A 27169-nucleotide genomic window follows, 5' to 3' on the forward strand; every position below is an offset into this window, starting at 1 on the left:
TCTATTTCTCATCGTGGTAGTGAATCCAAAATTTACAAAAATTAATGGCTCCTCAAGCTTTTAAACACTTTGGGCAAAATTCACCACACATAATTTCATTGGGAACAGATGGAGCTGCACCAAGAATGCATTTGGCTGCTAGGAATTACTGAGCAACCTGAGGACTAAACTATTTATGCATTCTTGCTTTGCAAATCTGATTTCTCCAGCAATGTCAAGAAAGATAAAGAAGCAGAAATTCAATGCTAAAGATGTTATGATCTCTACAAGGCACAGTATACCCTCAATTCACATGTTCTCAGCTCCCAGTGACAGTGATGAGACGTCTGTCACAGATCAGGGGTAATCATAACTCTCTGTGTGATGGTTGGTGGAGGCATCTATTTATCTAAATGTATTTAAAACTCTTCCCCTACAGACATTTTTACTGCCAGGTATAGGTGTTTGAACTGAATTGCTACTGCCTTATTTTAGCTTTCTGTCTTTGTAATGACATTAAAAGCAATACTTACTCAACAGAAAACTAGAGAAAAGTGAGGGTGAATCAGACCCAGCACACTTTTCTGTAATTGTGCTCTTTAAAAAAAGTGGAAAGGATCTGAGTATGAAACAAGCACTTATAAAAACTTCCTCTGAAACGTTTTCTTCTTATTTGTTTTCTGCATCCCCACAGTATGTTGAGAAACATCATTTTGCAAGAATAAAATAATCATGATAAAAGAAGTCTTATTATTAGACTTATTTTGACAATTAAAAATGTTTATAAAATAATTGCTGGAAAAACAAAATTACAAAAAAGCAACATTGTTAATTACATTTGAAACATGTAAAACCATCAGTTGAAAGTCTTTTAAAGAAGCATCTTCTGGTGAAATTAAACACTTCACCATAGCATAATAACCTGCATAGTTTTTGTGTTTTTTTTCCCCTTCCCTTCCCTTCCCTTCCCTTCCCTTCCCTTCCCTTCCCTTCCCTTCCCTTCCCTTCCCTTCCCTTCCCTTCCCTTCCCTTCCCTTCCCTTCCCTTCCCTTCCCTTCCCTTCCCTTCCCTTCCCTTCCCTTCCCTTCCCTTCCCTTCCCTTCCCTTCCCTTCCCTTCCCTTCCCTTCCCTTCCCTTTCCTTCCCCTCCCCTCCCTTCCTCTCCCCTTCCCTCCCCTCCCCTCCCCTCCCCTCCCCTCCCCTCCCCTCCCCTCCCCTCCCCTCCCCTCCCCTCCCCTCCCCTCCCCTCCCCTCCCCTCCCCTCCCCTCCCCTCCCCTCCCCTCCCCTCCCCTCCCCTCCCTTTCCCTTTCCCTTTCCCTTTCCCTTTCCCTTTCCCTTTCCCTTTCCCTTTCCCTTTCCCTTTCCCTTTCCCTTTCAACTGGAAAACCTGGAAATGTTCTCAGTGAATTGCAAACAAATTGCTTTGAGATCCTGGAAATATTTTAGTTATGAGTAAGAATTCCATATTACGTGATCTGGACCAGAAGGAGGGGGAAGAATTGTAACAGCTGGCTCTGTGGGCATGTGAGCATGTTTCCATCCAGAAGACTGTCATGCAAAACTGACTTCCTTCTTATAATTAAGTTACATGATATACATTGTTGAAAAGCCATCTCTATTGATTCTAAAAAGTAATGAATTGTTTTAAGGGCCAAAAATGCTGTCATTTTACAAAATTACATGTTTTCCTTTTTGTACTTTGCTATTACTTAAAAAAAAATATATGTATATTAATCTTAGGAAGGATTTGAACTTCATTCTGTCAGACACACAGAGAAAATCCAACTCTGTCATATAAGCAAATGTGTCACTAGGATTTATTTATAGGTGTTATACTATAATGACATGTAACCAAATTTCATTACACTGTAAGGTTAATTTGAATTATGATTTTTTTTTCTCCCTGTTAGGCAATGGAAGATACTCGCATCTTTTAGTTGAGGTAGTATTTCACATCAGGGTATTAATAAACATTTGGCATTCTGAAAATGCTGTTCATTATCAATTAGATAACCTAAATTCATTCAGTTAACCCAATTAGTTAACCTAAATTCAGCAAGCTTTAGTGATCTAGCAGGTTTTAAAGGTGTTTTTTCTTTAAAGGTAATTATTAAAGTATATGATGAAATTTTATGCTACCTCAGAACCATCAAGAAAGATGATAGAGTACAGAAGAATTGAAGAATAATGATTTTAGCTCTAGAATGATATCATATTTGGCAAAGTCATCCTACCCATCCACTCCAATGCAGATGAGCAGTATCCCACAGTAGACCTGAATTGATCCCTGTTAATAAGTCTGTAGGGTGCTGCTGCTGAACATACAACTCTCTATTTGGAGTTATAGAGAAGGAAAAATGCAGTTGTCATATTTCAGAATTCATTCATATATTTTTTCTATTTTTAACAGATTTATGTTTACAGCAAGGGGTACTGGTGAGTAATTAGCAATCATTCTTATATTCACATCTACTTACTTATCAGTTATGTAATTCCAGAGAAACTCAGGTACATTTTATTCTTTAGAAAAGGAGTTAGTGTTGTCTCAGAATGATGCATAAACTCTGATTCAGAAAGTAATTAAATAATTATTGAGATAAGAAGGAGAGGGAGGAGGAGGGAAGGGGAGGGGGGGGGGGTCAATGGAGGACCTGGAAATTATAGTTAAATTAAAAAATCCCAGAATTGGTTCTGAATTGAGAAGTTTTTGGGGCTATTTTCCAACACTGTTAAATTCTCCTCAGGCTGATGTACACAAAACTGTAAGTTTTTGTATTACCAAATATCTGTTATCCTTTAAAAATATATACCTCTTATATAGATCACAGTACCAGAATGTTCGTACTGGAATAATTTCTGTAGACCTGATGTGACGTGACAGATTGCTTGTTGTTCATATTCCTGTCCATTAAGTCATTAACTAAATCAGAATTTCATAAGTCCACAAAATGAGGTTCAGAGAAAATTGCTCACAGTAAGCAGCAGGGGTGGGTAAGGGAGGCTTCAAGAGAGAAGGGAAGCTAGGAAAGATTTCACCATGGAGTCCCTTCTCCTCCTTATAACCTATCCAGGTAGTGACCTGCAGGTCTTTTTCACATAACTTATAGTTGTAAATGTCAAAACAAGATAATAATTATTTCACTCAGATACCAAATGAGCAACAAAATACAACTTCTTAAAATGGAAGAGACACTGCGAAGTAGTTAAACTGATAGAGAGAGGTCAAGTGCAAAGAGGTCTTGGTCGTTTCTGTTACAAGATTAATACGAGGGAATGTGTAAGAGATACAAAGAGAAATATCTCCTTGGACATTAAACCATCTATCGCTGAGAAACAATGAGAGGTGCTCTACAACGAGGACCTTTATGCATTTCATTCAAGAAATTATAATTCAAATTCTCTGCTATGTTTTAAGTTAAATGTAAGAAATACCTACTCACTGGAACTCAGCAGACTTTCACGGTCATAAAATTGGTGCTATGGGAGGAAGTAGTTCTTGAGAAACTATTCATGAGTATAACAAAGGTGGCAAAAACTTTCATAATCTGGAAACAAGATTGAGCTCTTGTCTTCTTCAACATTCAGTCTTCCCTATAATTATTTACAAAATAATCTGAACTTTACATTTCATTCTCACTATTATTTAAAGAATTTGCGAGCATCAATCAAGTCTCTGTCAGAGTTAAAAAAGACACCTCTAAAACTACTGTGACACATCACAAGGGAAAGTAAAAGCTAGTATAAAATATGGGGTTTGAAAGACAGCCTTGGCCTATGACAAGTTCATGGCCTGTTTTCTTCCTGTTCTTAAGGAAGTACTAACCTTTCAAAATGGGAAACATATGAGCATTTCTTGCCCTTAACTAATGAACAAATATGACAGAGAGAAATGGAAACTAGGCCTGGGGGAAGGTTTGATCCCCAGTTCTTAACAGATACACAGAATGCAGCACCGGTATAATCATACTGAGCCTGTTGGAGAAGAGAGATGTGTGGCACACCAACTACCGACAGCAGAGAAAATTGAAAGAAATTACATTCACGGGACTATGAAACGTGAAAGTCAAGGAAATAAATTAGATGTTGTATGACCTCTAGTGTAACATGTAGAGAACTAATACATTTAATTTAGTTGTAATCATGTCATAGCAAGACTGCATTAGGAACTTATTCATTAATAATTTTCCTCTCTGTGGCTTTCTGCTCAACTTTTCTAAATGGAAAATAGTGCAGCACCATAGGTGGATGTGGATTTAGAAGGGAGAGGGAAGTTTGCACTATGCAAAGAAGATGAGCTCAGAATTTGCTGCTCACACACCACTCAAAAACATTGCATCGTAGGACATTTACTTAAAAAAAAATAAACCAGCAATATATCTATTGCAAGCTATTGCATACTGCATTGTCCATGAAACGAAAGTATTTACAGAGGAACAATGATGTGGAAACTTCTTGCAAGTATCAGAATAAAGGGTCCAAATTGCTTGAAGACCTAATTGCAGAGCCTCGGGTATAATGAGACCTTTTCAAAGAAAGCATGGACATTGGCTGCCATCTGTCTTAAAGAAGGTATTAAAAGTGGGAAAAGTTATGATGGGGGAAGGAAAGAGGAGAGGAGGAGGGGGTGGGCATCTAAAGGCTGTGCCATGAATCTGATGTTGTGATCATACTGAAGTCTTAAATATCTCAAAATCTGTATTTTGGAGCAGTTTATGCCCATTATATTTTGATTGTACCACCACAGTCTTGGAAAACAATGTGTTCCTTTTTGCAACTCTCTTTTATTTCTTCTTGTCTTTAGGATAAACAACTGCCATTCTTTCATTTCTCCTTTTGTGGCTTCTGCAAATCTTCTTTCTTATTACTCATCTATATGGTTAATAGTGGTAGGATGATGCTAAAATGGCTTTCCGTAAATGTGTCATACTTCATAAATTCCCATCATGTGGTAGCATAATTGTGACCAACCTCTGACTATCCAAAGAAAAAAAAGTAAGAATATTAATTAGTAATATTCCTATGAGATGTGTATACATTGGAGCGTGGGTAGGAAGGAGTCGATAAACCTGTGATGCTGTGACAGCGCACAAGAATCCCTGTTTTGCCCACAGAGACCTCTATCACAAACAGAAACAACGGCTTTGCCTCCGCAGGGCTGCTGTGAAGGGCAGTGAGACAGCCCAGTTGTCTGGCAACATACCTGAGTGTCACTAATGAGCTCAGTTAACAGATCGTACACAAGCACTTGAAAGGCTTTACTATGCTAATGTTGGTTGTTAATTGCTATGGTAATCTCTGGCTGAAAAAATGAAATTTTAGGGACCTGCACCTTTCAGAAAGGCTGGTGTTACTGATCGTTATGTACTTCAGCACGGATTAATTAATGCTCCAGCCGTAGCCCGAGAACTCACTAAAAGGCTGTACTGATACTGAATGAGTAAGCAGTCGGTTCAGTGGCCTGCTGTATTTGCCTAAATTTTGCTTGATCGCGTTTAAAACAGTTTAAAAAGCAATGTTTTAGGTCCTCATAGTTCTTGTATTTCTAATTAAGAAACCGTATGTCTTTTCTGACATAAGATACAATTTTATTAAGTATATTCTGCTTAACTTTAAAGCCATTGTATCTAAAATAGAAACCCACACATAACATTCAAAGGATTTGCAATTACTCTTCTCTGAAAGTCTACTTATACTATTTGGATGAATCATGACTACCAGATTTGCCCACTGTCTCTTTAGAGATGAAAAAGTAACTTTTGTCTTGAATACAGAAATGATGCAGATAGGATATTTCTGTCCCTTTCCTTAATCAGTGCTGCCTTCTTTCCATGAACGAATTCGCTTTCACAATTGAAATAACAGGTCAGGTCTCGCAGTCATTACTTCCACTCTTCAATACCCCAAAGCCCAGTTTTTACACTAAACCATTCTTCTCCCCAAGGTCTCCACTTCTTTGAAAAAACCAGGTGGTGCCTGTGTGATTTTCCCAAAGCCCAATAACGTGTTCAAAACTTGCTGAAATTATAGTAAGACCTCGTATATGAGAATGTTAGAGGTAGATCCTAGATCTATTTATTTATGTCCATCTCATATAGCAAGTGAACTTTAGTTTCTCTGCATAGTCTTCTGCAGAAACCATTCCTGCTTTGCCGACAAAACACAATTCAACTACTGAAAGATCCAGAAAAGAATGGATCCTTACATCTCTGTAACTTCCAACTTCCTTTGGAGCAATTCAGCCTGACTATAATCTTGAATACTGGCATACTAACAGCATACACTCAGCTATTAACCATTTTTCTACAGCTTTCAAAAGACCTCTCAATAAATGATTTTTCTTGCAAAGACCACAAGATTTTTTTTTCACTAAGGTAAAGGCAGTGTTATAATAAGTTCAACAGAGAAAATTAAAAGATGGGTATACAGAAAAGAAAGAGAGCAAGTAAAAAATATAGAATTACACTGAAACGAGGCTGGAATGTAAATACTGTATATATATAATACAGCTGGGATAAGGAATATCATAATTTCACTGTGGCATATAAATGAATGAAGATATTGAGCTTTAGTAGCAAGGAGAGACCCTTAAAAGGGGTGGAAGATCACTTTGTTCATGGCCTGATTATTTTCCCAAATTAGGCTGCTATCTGCAGTAATTTAAATCAAATCGTAGTGACCACTAAGCTATCTCAGAAAGGCAGTCTAAGAGCCTGAAATCAAGACAATTTCCAGAATGTATGATTAAGCTGTCATCTGGGTGCAGGATGACGTGGAAGAAGCCTGGCATAAAACCTGAGATAAAGTATTCAGTTTCAACTTTTTCATTTACATGGAAGGCAAGATTTCAAGAATTCTAGAGAATTCATGTTATTACTGGAAGAAAGCATTTTGTCAGTTAAACTGGTTTACTAAAATAGTGACATTTTTCTCATATACCATAACATTCTAACAATAGCACTTTCTAACTATTGTCTCATCATTAGGAAGCACTGCCTTTTAACGTGTTAAAGAGTACTTGAATGCTTCTAATGAGTAACTGATCTCCCTTCTCTGGTCATCAACTCTATTTGGATTTGTTTCTCGTCTCATGATTTTAGAAGAAAAAGAAAGAGGATACTTGGAAACAACTTCCATGATCCCCAAACTTTTTTCTTGAGAGATCCCCACGCTGCATGAAGCACATTGTGGGGACTTTGGGAGGAGGCACTGGAAGAGAAATAGCCTTCTGAGGGAGTGATAATTAATCTGACAGGCCATTTGGTATCCAGTGGTGAAAGCAAACTTCACCAATTAATCAGGCTGACATCCAGAGGTCATTTTCCAGCTATTCATACATCTTTGCATCTGTGGGCATGAAGGTGAGAAAATAGTGATAAAGTTGAATATCATGACTTCCTCCTTAGCACTGACCTGCACTGAAACATGCTGTTTAAAGACTGTCACTTGTTCTGACAGTAATTTAAACTGAAGAACAGACAGTAGGTGGTACTGCTTGTGTTGGCTCATTCCTGCCTACACAGTCTATTTTGTACTGGAGGAAGCTCTCAGAAGATCAGCATTTCATCAGAAAGCACAGTCATACTCAGATAGTCCTGGATCTCAGTGTCTAAGCTATTGAAGTGAAACACAGACATCAAAGCCTGAAACGTATCTGCATTAAAACACTGGATCCCAACAACCATGAGGTATGGAGGTGCCACAAATTGGCTGTGTGATCTTTTCTAATTCTTCATTGTCCTCTCAGGGAAGCATATTTTTCCTGATACCTAATAGAAACTACACTTTTTCAATTTAAGACCAGTGTATCTCACCTTGCCTCCATACAATACTGTGAAAGTCCTGTCTATGTCTGTCTCCTTGCCCCAGGGTGGCCGAAGTCTGCTTTGAAGACTTCTCCTTCCAGGGCAAGTGTTCCAGCTCTGGGAGTTTCATTAACCTCATTCCTGTTTTTTGATGCTTTTTCTCTACTGCAGGCCTTGAAACTGGATGCTGTATTAAGGCATGGCCTGATGAATTCCAAGTAAAAGATAATAAGCTGTGCTCCTGTGGGCACAGCCTCGCTTGGTGTCAGATTCAATCACTGCCACAGGGCACTGCTTGCTCATTTTTACAAGTTGCTCAACAGGGCCTTTCTCAGAGAGCCTCTGTATAGCCAGGCAGACACAGACTGCACCCAGGGGACTCATCCTTCCTAGAACTGTCGACTTCTCTTCTGTGGGGCTACTGTCTTGCCAAATTCTGTGTCAGTCATCTTATTCCATAAATAGTGAGTGGCCCTTGAGCTCTTTGAGTCTCATAACAAGACTGCATGTGACCTCCTCAACTCCTTCTAAATATTGTGATGCTTGAGTGTGGAATATTAACTGGAGGTGACTTATCAAAAGCTCTTTCAAGAAGTGCAACACCTGCAGAATGGAATGTGGTGGATAATCCATTCCATGATATTTCCTTAAGAAACATAAGACTTGAAAAACCTTAGATTGTTAGCAATAGCATGGGAGTCTAGTACATTGGCCCTAAGAAAGAAAGAAGAGAGAAGGATGGAACAGAGTGTAAATATACACAAGGCCAAATTATGTGATCACCCTGCAGGGAAAAGGACTTGATGACACTGTCAGAACTGATAACCTGCCTGAGCTGCAGTTTTCCACCTTTCTTTCAAAAGCCTGTTTTCTGAGTAAACTTTACAAAAGTGAACAGAGTCACACAGGCTCCATCTGGAGGTAAGAAAATAGTATAAAAAGAGCCTAAAAGAGAAGGAATTTTGGGGAAGATAGATACCATCAGAAATCAGTCAGAAGGACACCACCAACTTCTGGGACCAGTTGATGGGCTGAGCCTCCCTTCCCCCTCACAGAGATGTCTCTTGGACGAGATTCTCATACTTGGTTATCATGAGCATGTACTCTGTGAAGCTTAGATATCTCTGTAGTGTTATTCCATGATTTAAAACAATTTAACACAATTACAGCCCACAAGTATAGTTCATGCTCTTGGTTAACCTCATGTGCTTTACAGACAGGGCCTTTATTGACAGCTATTGAAAAGAATCTGTAATCTCTTATTTTAATAAATTGCACTATTCACATATCTGTGTGATTTCTCACTGAACACAGACAAATCTATTAAGAGCAGTCATGTGAGACCATCCAAACACAACTAGACCTATAGCACAAACTGAGTGTTTACTCTTCTCACATGACACACAAAGAGCACTATCTCCTGTGAAAGATCCAGATGCCACTCTGGCTAGTTGGCTTAGAAGAACTTATTCCCTGGAGGCATTCAAGGCCAGGCTGGATGTGGCTCTAGGCAGCCTGGTCTGCTGGTTGGTGACCCTGCATACAGCAGAGGGGTTGAAATTGTGGTCTTTTTCAACCCAGGCCATTCTATGATTCTATGGTCTTCATAGTACACATGAAGTTTCAAAGGCATATTAAAAGCTACAGATGTGCAGAACAACTGCCCTGTTTTTTGTCCATCAGAATGTTGACCAGGTTTACTACACATGGAAGACTTAAAAAAAATAAGAAAAGGCTATTATTGTGATAAGCAGTGAGAATGGGCATGAGAACAGTGAAAAAGTAACTTTAAGACTGCAAAGGACTGACATCAACATGTTCAAATTTCAGGAATACCAAAATTATATAATCTATATAAAATTTTATATATATATAATAAACATATTGGCACTTGTGTTTTTTAATTAATGAACTTGTATTAGAAATCAGATCATGGGAAATTTTAACCTGAAGACAGTTACACTTAAGCAAATTAGATCTGAGAAGCATTATGGTGGCATTCTCCTAACTTCAATAGGGCTGAAAATTGTCAGTTCATCATTTTATCTGTAAGTCACATGTCCTTTTAAGAAAAAATGTAGATTGTAGAGTGATGTTCCATACCTAACTATACCACATGCAAGTAAAAAGATAAGCCAGTTTTGCTAACTAGAGCTTTCTTGTCTTTTTGAAGACTGCTGATAGGGATCGTTCACTGTAATAGAGTTGAATTAAAAATAACGAAAATAACTATTAGTAATAGAAATATTGTTTGGATAAGCCTTATTTCCTTCATAGAAAAATGCAGAATGCTCAACAGCTTAACTTATAATGAGATGAGCAAGCAAAAATAGTACTTCACAGAGGGACTAGGAAGGGAATAGAGATACAATGGGGAGCCATACGTATCTAGGGTATTTCAATTAAGTGAACACATGAAAGACAATTTGAAGGAAAGAGGGCTTCAATTTGAAGAAAGGATGTGGAATACCCACAAGCGAAAGAGCTCCAAAACAAAGAATTGTTCCTTAAGGCCTATCTTTCTTCAATTTTCAGTAATGTAAAGTAGCTTTAGGGAAACCAAACATTGAAGGAGAGGAGCTACGTGCCCTATGCCAAGATTTTCCAAACTCACAATTTTCCATTGGTGTTTGGGCCATCTAAAAATCCTTATCTAACCACTTTTTTGCAATAATTATAGTACAATAATAAAGTTGTACTTTCGTATGGTCATTTTGATATTTTTCTTTAGCATTCTGAGGTAACCACTAAGAACTGTTTCTGGAAGGGATTTTTGCATCAGTTCTATCCCTATTAAAATGTATATGCCTGAGGATTGAATAAAGCTACAATTTCAGAGTGAACTGAGACTACACTATTAAATATGTGTCAGACTTTCTGAAGGTATGATATCTCATTCAGCTCTTGTAGTCTGGATGAACACATTTTCCAATCTGTATAAAAGAATTATAAATTTCATAGTTCTCATTAGTTATGACTCTCATCTGAATATTACAGGAGATAGACTCTCATAGTTCCTATTTGCTAAGTCAGCCAACTAGTTTGACTTGCATACATTACAGCATAAAAGACAAAATAAAGCATGCAAAAAAAAAATTCTCCTTGAAGAATGTTCCTCAGTGTGAGGGTGACTAAACATTGACACAGGTTGCACATAGATGTTGAATCTTCCACCTAGGAGATATTCAAAATGCAGCTGGACATAGTCCTGCGCAACTGCTTCTTCTGATTCTGTCTGTGTAGGGCTGCATTTTCTAGAATATCTAGAAATGTTATTCTCAAAAGAATCTGAGTTTTGATCTCATTTCCATGGTGCAAAACAACACAGATGTTTCTTTCCATCTGCTCTAAATATTTTTTGTTAAGGTTTTGGTGCAGTATTTTTGATGAGTACATGAATGCAAGCTATGTATTGGAGAAATATAATGAGTAATACATCTCATTGTTACTCACAAATTCTTCTGTTTGAAATTGTGCCACTTACTTGTCAGTCCATGTAAAAATATCAGTTCATGTCAAGCACAGAGTTCTTGACTAGTTCAAGTTCTTGTGCATGTTTTCTTGTGTATAAACCATGTAAGGATGGCATTTTTGTTTATGCCAGTGTGCTTCTTTAAAAAAAAAATAAATTGAAATATGGCCTTCTTGAAAGACTTTTTTAGTGTTTTTAAGGAAAAAGGTAACAGTACTTACAGAAATCACAGAATCATAGAATTGTGGGGTTGGAAGGGACCTCTGCAGATCATCGAGTCCAATCAGCCGTATCAGTTTTTTTAGGCTATTTTGTCATCACCAGATTTTATATAAGACAGGTGTGTAGGATAAAAATAGTCAATTACTGGGAAATAATGAGCAATATAACAGTGACTTCTCTCTGTTATAGCCCACATCTGCTGTTGAAAATCATGGAAAATAACTGTCTCGATTATCAAATTGGCACAGAGAATTGCGTTTGTGAGTCATAATTAAAGCACATTGTTTGAACTGATTTTTCTGTGCTTTATTACCAGTAACCTGCAGGTGAACACGAAGTTACACTTTTGAGACCTGCTTCATAATTTGGACCAGATTAACATTTAACATACATTTTATGTTCCTTTCTGTGGTTAGCAAAGACATGGCTGTCTTGTTCCACTGAGAATGAAAAACTCAGAAAAAAAGAAACCTTCAGGTTGAAGGGGATATTTTTAGGAGCCTCTCATTATGTCGTATTTATTCATGCTACTTTTTACCACTTTAACAACTTCAAAAATTCTTTTCAGCTGCTCCACTATATTTGTCCAATTATCTGCCTTCCTGTACTGAACCAGTAAAGAAAAACATACTCCAAGAACTGGAATGAAGTCATTAGTCAAATTGCAAATTTAACTGTCACGGAGACCAACAACAGTAGGCAGGAATAGACTGTGAATGGTATAAAAGCGTTTCTTGCAAAACACGACTTGATGTGATGTTATGCAAACAAGTCACTATTTAATGTGATTGTTGCTCTCATCCCTTCTCTCTGAGGTAACTGGGGAGGAACAAATGAAAAAATTGAATCAGCCACCAGTACTGCCCGGTCATGTCAAGCTTTTTCAGGGCTGGTGGTGTTGCTTCAGACATCTTACATAGAAGCTTTACAGAACCTAATATCTCCAATTGAAACTGCAATAGAGCCCTCCTATCTGTAAAACAATTCCACCATCTACAGCTGCCTGGAAGCCTGAACAAAATCTGTGTCTTCCCATGGCACTGTGCTGATCATATGCTGTGTATCATGGACTGAGAATACAAAGCTGTACATGCTTATAAATTTTTTATGAATTCAAAATATCTTTGAGGGGTTCACTTTTCAACAAAATTTATGGGAATTGTCCAGAAAAGCTCGGAGTTTCAGCAGAATCAGACAACAAATATTTGTAAATATTCTATTTCCTCAGAAAATTAAGTTAAAAAAAAATGATGTTTTTATTTCATCTTTAGTATATAGGGAATTACCACAAATATTACTAATTTCTATGCCATTTCTTTTCCTTCTGGTATGTTCCCAATCTTCCATAATGAAACAGAACTGGAAGTATACATATAGTTTATCTTTCTGGGGGCTTCCTTTAAGAAACCATATATTTTTTTTCATATAATGTCAATGAAACTGTACAGTCTACTGTCATATATTTTATCAGTCTTCTCCAATAAAACATACATTGTAGCTAAAAAAAAAATTATATTTCAAGAGAATTTTCATTTATACACACACTCAGTTAATTAACTCAGTGCTCTGAAATCAATATATTGAGTAGTCTATGTCTAATTCAGCATTCCTATGCCAATCCTTAAGGAATAGCCTATTAGCAAACTTGTTTAGATTGAGTATTCTTTGCATGATCATTATTTATTCAAGAATGCCATTCACAGTTCATGTCAGATAAATGGTATCATCAATTAATGGGAATGAACTTGATTAAAACAAAAGATGAGAGTATATAATAAATCATTGTTTCTCTCCCAAGGAAATGAAAATTATATGATAGTATGTCTGATTCTTCTAATGAGTTTTAAACTAGTTTAGGTTTAACTGAACTTATCTATGTTTTCATATAAAGGTCTATCAGAATTCTGGAATTCAATCTGTTACATCTTGAGAAGCAAGTTGACCATAAATCTACATTCTGCCTTTTTAAAATCAAAATATTTACTGCTGGAAAACTGGCAAATAGCAAGATATTCCCTTCCACCCCCCTAGTTCCCTAGATCTCTACCAAGACAGAATCAGTGATGGCTTGGGCTGTGACAAGGGGGTGGGGGGGAGGGAAGGATGAAAGAGGAAAAAAAGCTTGCAAATTGTAAAAGCACCCTTAAAACATTTATTGTCTGACAGGTTGAAGAGCAGTCTGGTCCTTTGCAATGTCATGACATTTTTTTTTATTTTATTTTTTTTGCATCAGTGTTATGAAAGACTTGAGTTACAATGCCTTTCACTACTCTCAGTGTCTTTGATGCAAGCTTACTTTGGAGTAGCAGATAGAGACTCAAAGCCCTGTTGTTAAAGCTTTGTTCTCAAGATGAAGTAACACTAACAGATTCATAGATTAATACCCCCTTTGAACTGAGGAAAACAGGAGTACAGTTCTGAAAAGACTTCAAGTGCTTGTTTCCTCGGAACAGCAGGTTAGCTTTGGTGTTTAGAGAGTATCCTGAATCACCTAATTTGAATGAGAGGAAAAGTGGTACCATATAATTGAAGGATGGTGGAATGAGTGCATACCAGGCAGCATGGATCTGAGAGGGCATCACATAGGCACCAATGGTGACAAAAGGATCTAAGGGTAAGAGGTTGGGAAAACAGACTCAGGATGAAATGGCTAGTGTGATCTACAGAAAGACTTTTCTACATACGTAAAATGTATAACAACAGGGCCTTGAATGTATTCGAAAACTGGGACCCAAGCTTGCATTTTAAGTTGCTGTTTAGTTATGCCATGGTTGTGAAAGAATAGGTACTGTCTCTGTATGAATTAAGTATGGTACAGGAGGGAGCTTTATATAATATGATTGCCGTGTACTGCTTATTGGTCTGATGTCTGCAAGACACTGTCCCCATTGTGTCGTGCAAACCTTTTTGGTTTTCTCGCTATGTGTGTGTTAGTGGTTCTCCACTGCTTTACAAAAGAAAAAAGGCACGGCTCTGTTCTCTTCCAGAAATGAAGGTTACAAGAGAACAATGGTCAGCAAACACAGAAGTTAAGAACATGACCACAGAAGGACAAAGGAAAACTCACTGGAGCTTGCAGAGTGGGAAAGATGTGAGCACAGGAAACATTCTGGCAAAAGCTGTGCAAAATCAAATGTCTTTAATGATGTGACTGTTATGGAATATCTAGAAAATACTTGATTGAGAAGAACACTTTTGCAGTGATATATTACTTTGTGCTATTTGTTGTGATTTTAATTCAAAAGTAGGTATCCCGAAGCTGGGCTTGCTGTCTTAAGTAATGAACAATAATATAAATAATATATGATAGTCCCCACAAAGTGAAACACTGATTATAATTGATTATCATCTAAATTTTAGGTATATTAATCTAAAAATGCTTCCAAATTAATAGATTAAAGCAATAACTCATCCTGAAAATTGATCTCTGTAATATAAATTAGAAAAAGAACTGATTCTATGATATTACCACTTCAGTAACCTTAGAAATGTGCTTTTATCTACCTAGTGCCCCAAAATGTTAAACTCTTACCGAAAATAAACAGATTTCAATACAAAACAATTATTTTAGTTTCTAATTTAAAATCAAAGCTGTATGTTGTGTTGTGACCCCCCACATGTCTTATTTCTTCCATTCCTTATTAAGGAAATCACAACACTTTAATCCTTCCTATCCATTCTTTCAAAATAACAAGTTCTTAACATTAATAATGTTATCAATAAGCTCCAGTTAATGTGGAGTACACACACTTCATCTCTTGGCTAGAACTCAGATTGTCATTTTCCACATAGATATTAAGGAGTGTGGATCTGGACTCTCCTATGTAAAAAGTAAGATTTACCTTATTTCTTTTATTTTATTTCATTTCATTTTATTTCACTTTAATTCCTCCTTGTCCTCTACCACCCATTACGTACTGAGTACAAAGAAATCTGAATATTTCAAATATTTTTGCAAATTTAAAATTGGCATTGGTATCTTTGGGTTCTCATCCAAGAAATCTGAAGATCTTAACTTTTCTTTCTCCTCATTGATTATTGTATGTACAAAAGTAACACATTTTCTTTCTTTCTTTCATTTTATTTTTGACTGTGTAAGCCAGTATATTGCCAATAGTATCATTCTATTATTGCTGATCTGTATCAATTGAAATGTAATGCTGCCTAGAAGCAAGAAGGAGAACCACTGCTACAAAATGTTCTGAATAGAGTTGCAGGTTAGTTAATTGTGCTATAGTTAGAAATAAATAAAGAAATACAATTAGAATCAAGCCTATAACATGGTTTAGTGAGCAATATTGGTGATAGGTGTATAGTTGCACTAGATGATTTTTTCAATATTGAAGATTCTATGACTATATGAAAATTTCCCCTCCCACCTTTTTTTTCTAACTTAAGTCAAGCAGCCATATGTTTAATGTCATACCTGTATGAATATGTAGGAAATAGACTATGTAAACGAAGGGAAAAAAATGATTCCCTTTACAGATAATGGATGAACATTTACTTGAATTAAACATGTACATGTGGCTAATTAAATCATTAGCCTTTACATTAACAATTATATTTCACACTGTGCACTACACTACTGTTCTTCTGTAGTTCACAGGATTCTCAATTAAATCAATGTTCAGTGGTCTTTCAGAGTTTTCCTTTAAGTTCACTATTATCAATCCATAGACTGGGGGAAGATATTCCTTAAGACTTCATATTCAGGTAGGCTTTGTCATTAAGCTCATCCCTGCAAGAGAGCAGTTCACCTCTGGTTATTCTGATAGAACTGCAGAGTCTATTTAAAGAGTTTATGAAGCAAAAAGCATTGGAATTCTTCTGTGACTGTGATTGAGGTTTCTGCAAGCTCAAGTTACTTGTCTCTTCCTATGTCTGTTCTCCTCTGCTGTCTCAGAATGACTCTTCTGGGTCCTTTTCAGTGTGCTGCAGTGCTGAATTCCTATTAAAATTCCTGTCTTCACTCCTAACTTCTGTGTATGTCTGCATTTTCTTTTTAACTTCTAGATGAGGATCAGGATGCCTCAGTTTTTTGACATCTTGAAGGGAAATCCTCTCTGGATTTACAAAAAAACAAAACAAGCAAACAAACAAAAACCAAGCTGTAATTATTTGAGCTGCAAAATGTCTGGTACTCTATATATTAAAATTGGCCTCAGGTGATTACACAGTTCCTGTTAGTAAATCTTATTACTGACCTTGATAAACAAGGATAAGTATCAAATATCTCAAATGATCTAGTCTCCTCCTGTGGGATGTGACCCCTGATTATTACGTTATGGCACAAAGTTTTCTACAAGAATATAAAGCAAGTTTGTAATTCTAACATACTGCACTGTTAACACTGTCAGCCAGAGTCTCTAAAGTACAAACCCTCTTAAATCATCTTTTTCCTGGAATCATAAAGAAGAAAGAAAAAGTTAATTATTGAAGTTCAAGATATATGATAGCCTTTTAAGTACATCTATTCAATGACAGAAATAATTTAAAAAGTTATTGCAAAAATGATGACATTAGATTTATATCTTCTCAATTTTCTTTCTTTTTCTTTTGGCTTTCATCCAATCCACCAGGTACAGTTTACTGCCTGTTTCATTTTAAAAGCTTCTATGTCTCCGTTTATAATGTTTTGTTTTGTTGTTTTTTTTTTCTTTCCACAGGATATAGCGTTTCAAGATTTTCTATATGTTGATTTGATCTAAAATTGGATACAGTGCTTCATAAAACAACAAAAGCTTCCTGTTTCTGTCTTTTAATAGACACTTTAGTTAATTAGTGAGTGATACTTACTATGCTGGTTTGTGAAGCTTCACTTCAATATGAAAGCACAAAAGAAACAGCTCCTGAATTTGAAAAAAAGAGAGAAATATTGACCTTGTGCCTTGTGTTTAATCATTGCTATATGATGGGGGTGGGGAGGGGGAAGATATTTAGAACTATTCTCTACTGTTATTCTAAACTAGAATTGCACATAGAGAGAATATAACTCATTGGTGTAGAAACTGTCAAAGCTGTTGGAATAAAATAGCAATTTAAACATTCATAGAAAAGTATAGAAATTGAGTCAATTATATATTTCATGTGAAAAATGACAAGCTTCTTTAATGCCATGTTCAGACACTGGCGTTAACCAGACTCCAAAGGAAAAAAAAATATTCCCTAGGAACACTACTGGCTATTCAGAAATGCCAGGCACCAGCCCTTCTCTCCCAGAACGTGGCTACTGCCAATCCCTTGACCTAGCTTGACTTGCACTGCACAGTTACTCTATAAAAATATTGAAAGGTAAAGTTAGTGCTGACAGGACTGTAAACCAGTGTTTCCAAATGTAACCTGGTTACTGGATAAAGACCTTTACTGTCAGTCCACTGTGATGTTCTTTCACTGTTAGAATTTCTCATCAAGATACTCACAAGCCACAATATAAATAAGAATTCATTGCAGTGCTCGTTCTCACCGTTAGAGGTCCTTGATTTTTATTGTCGTGTGACATCCAGAAGAGTGGAATCACAAGACACAGTCTGTGCAAAGCTTTTGGATGTGACCCTTGTTGGGATTTACTAGTTGTCATATTTGATTTTCTTGCCTCATCCTACGACCACCATTTCTATCAAGAACTTGTTGTCCATCTTATATTATTACTGAAGAGTTACTAATCAGTACATTGTATCTCTATGACAAAATAATTGTGAGAGGTAGATTGTGTTTTTTGCAGTGGAAATTTCCAGTATTACTGTATGTAGCATAGGATAAGTTGTTTTTCACAAAGAAAGGTGCTGAAGAGAGTAAAGCTGAGTCTGGGGCATTTTGACATGGGTAGAATTAGCAGGGGCACTCAGTAAGGTAATTATACAGGGTCAAGGAGAGTCTGGTACAGGACAGAAAAAGTGTATTAATTTTTGAAAATATTGTCCTCCTATTGCCATAAAAAGTACAGAACATACCTAAAAACAATGGGTTGGTAGCAGACATTGTATGGAAGCGTAAAGTAGCAACAGCGTCAGTAGGCTGTGCCTGAGATGCTCAGCAATGAATGCCAGGAGAGGCCTTACCTGCATCATACCTAGGGTGCATAAGAGAGTGGATTTCACTGACTTGTGCAATTTCTCTGTCAGTAGGGGAAGTGCACCCATTATTGCAATAATGAATAAACTGCTCTACACAGAGATCTTGGCCTGATTAGAGATTTTTGATCCTGAGCATGTTTCTCAAATAGTGAATTAATGTCAATTAGAAATACATTTATCCATTCAGTGTTGTCTCTTTTAACTGCCTCATTTAGTTTGATGGTAGCATCCCTTGTATAACTGTGTATAACTGTTGTTCAAAGTTTCTTTTCATGAGCACTTTTCATTTCCCAGGAGTTGGAGTAAGGTTATCTGGCTTGCCTTCAACTTTTTCAACCAGGGATTTTTTTTTTAATTTTTTTATTTTGTCCTGCTTTCATTTGGTCACTGAACACAACCACTATAACAGTAATAAGGACACAGCTGCATTTTAGGAGCACTAGAAATATTGACCTCTCTATCTTGTAGAAACAAAAAACTTTAATCTGCTCTCATGTTGCAATAAACTATTATTGGGAAAGAGAACAGAGAAACTAACTGAGAGCCTGCAGCAACCTGACCTCACACTGATCATTATCCCAAAAAAAGATCACTTCTTCATACCTCGCCCCAAATATCCAACTCTTCCCAATCTTTTTGGGGCCAAGATGCAACGACAAACAATCTCAACATTCAGCTCAAAATTTAAGATGATTTTTGAATTTCATAACCCTGATCAACAGTTTCCATATCGTGATAAGGTCAAGAAGTTAAGGGAATTATGAGGCTGCACATCAGGAATGTTGAACAACAACAACAGAAAGCCTGTAGCCTTTATTATGGCTTACTTATGCAAAGCTGCAAACCTAAATTTATTTCTTCTACAGAAGGAAGAAAATATCACTATATTTTAGGTATTCTAAGTATTTCTAGCTACTGAATATCTCTCAGTGCAGCTAACCTTCTCCTGCTGACATTTTGATCTGAATCTGAAATGTAATCAAATGTCACAGAATAAACACCTCTGGTTTATCTTTCACTTCAGGGCAGAGATTCAAGGTAGCAATTGCAGTAGTTATCAAAGTGAAGAAGTCGTTCACTCACCACAGACAAGAAGAGTTTTCTCTCCACTCTATTAGGCAGTAACAATAGCTCTGTTCCCAGGACACTTTATAATTTAAGAAATTCTTCTCTCTGCTGATCGTGTAACCATACTCAGTTCATGGACAGATGACTTGTTGCTAAGCAAATGAACAGTAATTATTTTGTTTTTAATTAGAGAAAGAGGAAGCGCTTCAAAAACATAAATGAATTTAAGGTGACAAACATTCTCTCTTAATTGAAAGTCAGACTGGTTCTGTTTCAAATAAAAATAAATAAAACAATTTTTAATTTTCACTGAGCTTTCTTTTTAATGAAAAGCCACAGTTAATTACAGAAAGGAGAAAACAGCAAAGTTATAGCTGGTAAGAATTAATCTCAAAATTATTACAGATAACTTTTTCAGAGGGTGGGAGTGGGGGAGTGGGCATAGGAGGTAAGGACCCAAGAAATAAAAGGAATTTACATCTTATATCTCTATCATGTGGTCTAGTAACTGGATCTTCAGGCATGAGTTCCTCAAATCTTTTAAGTTTTACAGCTTCTCCTTTGGATTAAATCAAAAGCATCATTATCCTGATGCAATAACATTTTGCAAGGACATTCAGATTCAGTGAACAGAATTATATAATGCCACACAATCAGTAGCTGGGACTGGGGGAGCTATTTGGCTGCACGTGCACATACTCCACCACAGAGGCTGTGATGGTTAGACAATCAGGAGGGTATTGGTTGGGCCCTCCACCATCCTAGCAGATCCACAATGCTGTTGACCTGATAACCTCCATGAATTCTATTGATATATCCAGCATTAAGGACAGCTGAAAAATGGACAACTCCTAATGTCCATCTAAATGTCATGGCTTTGTTATTGTCTTTTTTTTTTTTTTTTTTCCTTTTCCCTCAGGATATTATGCGCTTTTGTGTTAGTCATTTCTCTTCTGAATCCTTGTACTGGTGGTGCTTCCCATTTATAGTTCACACTGCCCCTGCAGTTTCACCTTATTCATTTGACTTGGTAATCAGAGCCAAGTTAATAGAGTTGTGGCCTATTAGAGCAAGGACCAGAATCCTTACTAAACAAGAAGGTAACATTCAACTAAATTTAGGAAAAGGGGTCTCATACAATCCTGGCTTTGCTCCCACCTTATCCAAGGCAATTGTAATTCTTTTACCCTTGACCACTTCAAATTCTAGATAAGAGTAAGTACATTTCCTCCCCTCCTCCCCTCCCCTCTTTCTCTTCTTCCTTTATATACTGTTATATTCTTCTTTGCATTCTTCTCTGTCAAAACAAAATCACACAGCTTATTAAATAAGGATGCAAATTTTTTCAAAAAACAGTCATTAGGGACTTTTCGAAGTCTATAATAACAAGGGGCTGGGGGAGAGGGGCAAGGATGGGAGAGTCAAAGGGACATTCCATGCATTATGTGCCAAGAATGCTTTGAAAGGAGGAGGTTTCATCAGACTCTGTTCCACTGCCTGGGGGCTAGCTGGGCATCAGCTGAGGGATGGTGAGCAGTCACATGTGCGTCATTTGTTATATACATGTGTATATATATCATTGTCATTATTATTACTTTTATTATTATTATTATTTTCCCTCTTTTTCTCCATCTTAATAAACAGCTTTATTTCAACCCAAGAGTTCTACTTTGTATTTTTTCCTGTTCTCTTCCCCATCCCACTGGGAAGGGAGAAAGTGAATGAATGACTCTGTGGTGCTCAGCCACCTGCCGGGTTAAATCACAACATAGTGGTCTGTTATATATGCACCATGCGGTAAGAGCCAGTTCAGAAATACATCAGCCTTCTCCAGAATCCATCATTTATTAATCACTAGACCTTACGTTCTTCCAGTCAGAATCCTTACCTTTGCCTTCCATCTTCAGTCGCAGTTTCTTCTGAGGCAGATTTTCTTTCTTTTTGTTTATTTATTAATTAATTTATTTTATTTATTTATTCTACAGCAGGAGTGAAGTCAATCAGCTTCAATCAATACTGACACTATGAAACACAAAAGCACTGCATCAAAACAGGAACATTAGAAGACAAGGTTTCTTTATGAATACACAGATAATAAACTCCAGCTGTGTCCTGCCAGTGGCTACATCAGCTATACAAGCTGTTTTATTGGTTTGTTTGTTAGTTCAGGGCTTTTGTTGTCTCTGTGTTTGTCTTGATTCAGCATTACATACCTGAATCAAAGAGTTTGCCTATGGAGATAGATAGTTCTTTGAGACAGAAGAACTCAGAAGATCCATAAACATGAATGAGTTTCTTTCAATAGTTAAGTGAGCAGCAAATGGCTACTTCTTAGGAACAGGCTTCACAAACAACCCTCTAAAAACTTCCCTTGGGGAAAACAAAGAATTTGCATGGATATAATGATCTGTTACTTCTGGACATCACCTGGTTTGGATATCCATTAGCCTCTTCCTTTTTAGTAGTTCCTCTTAAATGCAACTAAGTAGTGATTTGCTAACTGTGCCACGTTGTGAACCAATGGACTATGCAGAGTGATCTAAAGTCTTCCTGCAGAGCTGTATATATGCTTAGATGTATCTCATGGTATAAATTGAAGAACATACTGTTGAAAACTCTCTTGAGTCACTGAAAGTGTGAGAGTTTTTAATTTTCATCCCATGAGTAGCTGGAACTGGAGAGAGGAAACCTTTTTGAATAAGTACATCAAAACTCAAAAAAGGGTGCTTTTCCATTTTGCCAGCCTTTGTTTAAATTTGTTGCTTGTCTGGTTTCAGTTATGAAGATTTGTTTAAAAACAAATAAATAAAAATAAAAAAGGAGAAGGCAATCCCACTGTGCCACAAGACCAGTCCAGCTGAACAGGAAATTCCAACTTCAACTAAGACAGAAAAAGAAAATATATGAACTTGGAAAGTAAGATCTTGCTTCACCAGGAGAGTAAAGAGCTGCTGTTTGCATCTGCAGAGAGAAAAAAAGTCAGAGTTCATCTTGAGCTAACACTGGCCAGCATGATGCCAGACAACAAAAAAAATGATTTTTTAAGTATGTCAACAACAAGAGGAGTTCAGAGGAAAACATTGGAATGATACTTGCAGCAAGTGGCTACTTAACACCTAAGGAGGAGGAAAAAGCAGAAACACTTAATGCCTTTTATTCTCATTTTCGAGCAGAACAGATTTCCAGCTGCTAGGTCTTCAGAGTCATGGGAACAGGACTAGGGAAACAGTGATTTCCATCTGTCGTCTCTGAAAACTGTAAGGGACTAATTTTATCAGCTGAATGTTCCTAAGTCCATTGGACCCGACAATTCATCTCAGAGCACTGAGAGAGTTAGAGAACATCATAGGTGGATCTCACTGAATAGTTTCCTAAAGGTCCTGGCAAACTGTGGAGGTCCCTGCTGACTGGGAGCAAACCATTGCCACATCCATCCACCAGAAGACCAAGAAAATTAAAGCCCTGTCAGTCTAATTGTAGCCCCTGGAAAAGTTACAGAGAAGTCTGTCCCAGGAAATACTGAAAGTCATTCAAAGCACAAAGCAATTATTTGGCATAGTCAAAATGAGTTCATGAAGAGCAAGTCCTGCCTTAGTAATTAAATTTGATTCTACAATAAGGATACCTGCTTGGTGGATGAAGAGAAAGCAGTAGGCATATTTTTTCTGAATTGTAGTGAAGTCTTTGATACCATCACTCACACCATTCTTCTGGATAAATTTTCTACCTGTGAGATAAATCAATTCATGTTATGCTGGGTGATGTAGTGGCTCAGCAGTAGAGTTCAAACTGTTGCAGTGAATGTAGTGAATGCTACCAGCACACACATGCAGGACTCAGTCTTTGTAGGTCTACTTCAACTAAATTATTCTGTTCTGTTCTGCTCTACTATACCTTACCGCTGAATATTTTAGACTAAATATTGTCCAAGGATGCTCATTCCTCTTACTGCACTGCTGAATGTAGGCCACTAGGGTCTTCAGTATTTCCCAAATCTTTGGAGTTTTTAAGAAATATGAATTTAAACAGATTATTTTTGGGAGCTTGATTTGATCAGTATGACTGGAGGATTCAAAATGATGAAAAGATAACAACACACACAGAATCACAGAATCACAGAATCACAGAATCACAGAATCACAGAATCACAGAATCACAGAATCACAGAATGACCTGGGTTGGAAGGGACCTCAAGGATCATGAAGTTCCAACCCCCCTGCCTGGCAGGGCCACCAAACTTCTAGATTTACTAGATCAGGTTGCCCAGGGCCCCATCCAACCTGGCCTTGAACACCTCCAAGGACAGAGCATCCACAACGTCCCTGGGCAGCCTGTCCCAGTACCTCACCACTCTCCTAGTAAAGAACTTCCCCCTAGCATCCAACCTAAATCTACCCTCTTTCAACTTAAAACCATTTCCCCTTGTCCTGCTATTAACACCCATATTATGTACCTCTAAAAGGGTCAAATGTGTTGTTATTTTTTATATATGAATAGAAATGCAAAGGCTCATTTCTTTCAGTGATTTCAGATTGTTCTCAAAATTAACCCTGATTATTGGAGATTTGATTTTTAATGATGACCGACAAATATTTGACCTACCACAGGTGAAAAGCACTTCTCTGCCATCAAACTGAATGTAGTTAAATAGTTTGTTTCCGATTTCATTACAGTTCTGATGGAAGATACTGCCTGTGAACTAACTAAGAAAAATTAAGAGAAAAGAACAAAATCATTTTGGCAAAATGCATTTCTATATATGCTTTTAATGTTTTATAATTTCTTAATTAACAAAACAGTGATGATTTTAAGATAAATTGTATTTCTGTGCTACCTAATAGGATATTTCTGTGACCTGAGAATGGCTCATTTTTTACTCCTAGAGCTGGTTTTGAGATGGACCAACATTATTTTTGTTCTGTACTGTGAGGCACCGGGAGAGTTGCTCAGGAGATGTTCCTGTATGTTAATACTGAAAATTCTAATTCTTGTTGTGAGTAGGCTTACATAAGAACTCAAGTCAAGAATATGTATTTATAAGAATGAAAAGTAGTAGGCAAGATGCTCAGTCTAGCTTTTGCAATTTGAGTATGGAGGTCTCCTATATTTTCAGAAATATATGCAAATTTTCTCCTTGACTTTTACTTTGTCTTTTCTTTTCAAACAAGCAAAATGTGAAATGAGCAGCTCTTGTTGTATAGATTATCCACCTTGTTGAAGATATTGTAAATGTAAATGGGCAGGTAGTGACAGGATGAGGGGAAATAGTTTTAAACTGGGGGAGGGTAGATTTAGACTAGAAGGAGTCTAGGAATTCTTTACTGTGTGGGTGGTGAGGCACAGGAACAAGTTGCCCAGAGGGGTTGTGGATGTCTCATAGTGTGTGACACGAAGTATAGGTCATGTAGATGTTTATTGGGAATAAAGAAAGCTGAGTCCAAACTTCCTCAAGAAGGGGACCCAAACACACTTGATTCTGCCACAACAGCTCCAGACTCTGGCAGCACTGCACAGTGGATAACTCAAGGTTTAGAGCATGATTTTCCTTCAATTAATGATTTGAATCTGTTGTCCTTGGCAGGGATTTAGCCCTATAATCTACTGTCAAACATATACCTTATGTCTAAGGACTGATATTGCTCAATGGGGTGTACCACTTCATTCTTCTTCATCAGGTCATTTGTCACCTGGTTTGGCATTATGTGACTGCACTATAGTCAAGGATCTTGTTGAACACTTTGCATTATTTGATGGAGCAGAGCACTTCAGCTCTTTGTATAAAATGTTGTAAAGACACTGCAAAGTGGGACATTCTTTACTAGATTGATCACCACTTACAGGATTGGTAAATAAAATAAAATAAAAAGTAAAAAAACCTGACGTTAGATCACCTTCAGCCAAGATGAAAATGATAATATCAGAAATAACCACTCCCTTCTGGGATGCCTTAAAGTTTAGACAATTCATAAATGCAACTTGCCTTAAAATTGGTATAAGTTGTAATTACTCTCTTGTTCTATTTTCCTAAAATGTGCATATAATGGTAATGGTGCAAATGGTGATAGGAAAATGACTATATTATTGCATTTTTGTCTCCTCCAAAGAGCATTTAAATCTGTAGTCACATTCAGTGTTATTTTCTTTGTTCAGAATTAAGCAGAGTCCTATATTAAACAATGTGATATGAGCAATTATTGTCAATGTTAACTTCACTAATGCACAGTAGAATTCAGTTTGAGAAACCTTTTCACTGCTGAAAAAGAGAAGAACAAACATCATGATGATCTCTAGCATTTCCAGTACTGTTTATCCACAAACTTCACATTGGTTTACTATAAGCTGATTCTTTCCAATTGTTCTTGTGAATTAAAGTAAGCAATAGAGCTGGCTGAAAATTTTATTAAATTAGTTCACAGACAAGTATTCATGAAAATCTTTATTTTCTTTGGAATTTGTGCATATTTTATAGAAGGTTTTCAGGAGTAAATAGCAAAAATTACATGTTTTGTATTGAACATACTTGGTCTGTGAAACATTCACTGTTATCACTCATTGCAATTATTTCCTATTCTAGCATGCAAGAGGGATTTTGTTATTTCCATCAGAAATTACAACAGAGATCAGATGAAAATGAGAAAAAAAAAACAAAAACCATAAATAAGAATTAAGATTCACTGAAATTAATTCTTGACCAGTTTCCTCTCCATAAGCTCTCCATAACAGTTATTTATAAATCTCTGTAAAACTGAATTTTACTACAAAAAGGATCATTTGCAGAAATCATAGTCAGCACTGAATCTGAACAGCTGAACTCCACAGTTTCAAAGTCTAGGAACAAAAAAAAAAAAAAAAAAAAAAGCATCTAAGCAAGTTAAATCAATTATGAATGAATTACTGGGTAAATTCTGAGTTTTGTATTCAAATATGGCATTTATAAATGGGGTTATCCAAAGGTGTGTGTTGTGAGAATATAAAGCAGGGAAACAGTTGAATTAAACCCAACTTCTTTCATTGTAACTCAGTATTAACATTTCAAACTTCTTGAACATAATTATATAAGGCACACAGACTGACTCATAGAGGCCTAACACTGTGTGAAACGTAAGTTATACATAGTGTAATGCTCTGGGGTCCTGTGCAGAAAGGGGTGACTTTAAAGCACTTCTGACTTTACAAGTCTAGTTATTCTTAGCCACAACAATATATTTCTATATGTAGGCTGCATGACATGATTAATTAAGTGGGAAGTTTTTTAAGTGAGAGCAATATTCATATCTAAGTCATAAAACAACACCTCAATTAAAGAACTAAATTATTGTGATTATGAGGTATGCAAAGACCTCACGGTTGAGATGTTACAGTTAGTAAGATTTCAGATTGTCTTAAACTATGAAAATGAGGTGACAACGGATATGCCGGAAAATGTCTGATTTAAGAATGTGAATGGAATCCTGTGATGTCTGCATACTGAAAGGCTTTGCTACTGCTGACATAACCTGAATTATTTTTGTTAACTTACTTACTATTGTTTAAAATACTTTGTGTTTTTT

This window comes from Coturnix japonica, chromosome 11 (assembly GCF_054131305.1).
Source record: "Coturnix japonica strain WE chromosome 11, WE-NBRP24, whole genome shotgun sequence".
In the NCBI taxonomy this organism is placed as follows: Eukaryota; Metazoa; Chordata; class Aves; order Galliformes; family Phasianidae; genus Coturnix; species Coturnix japonica.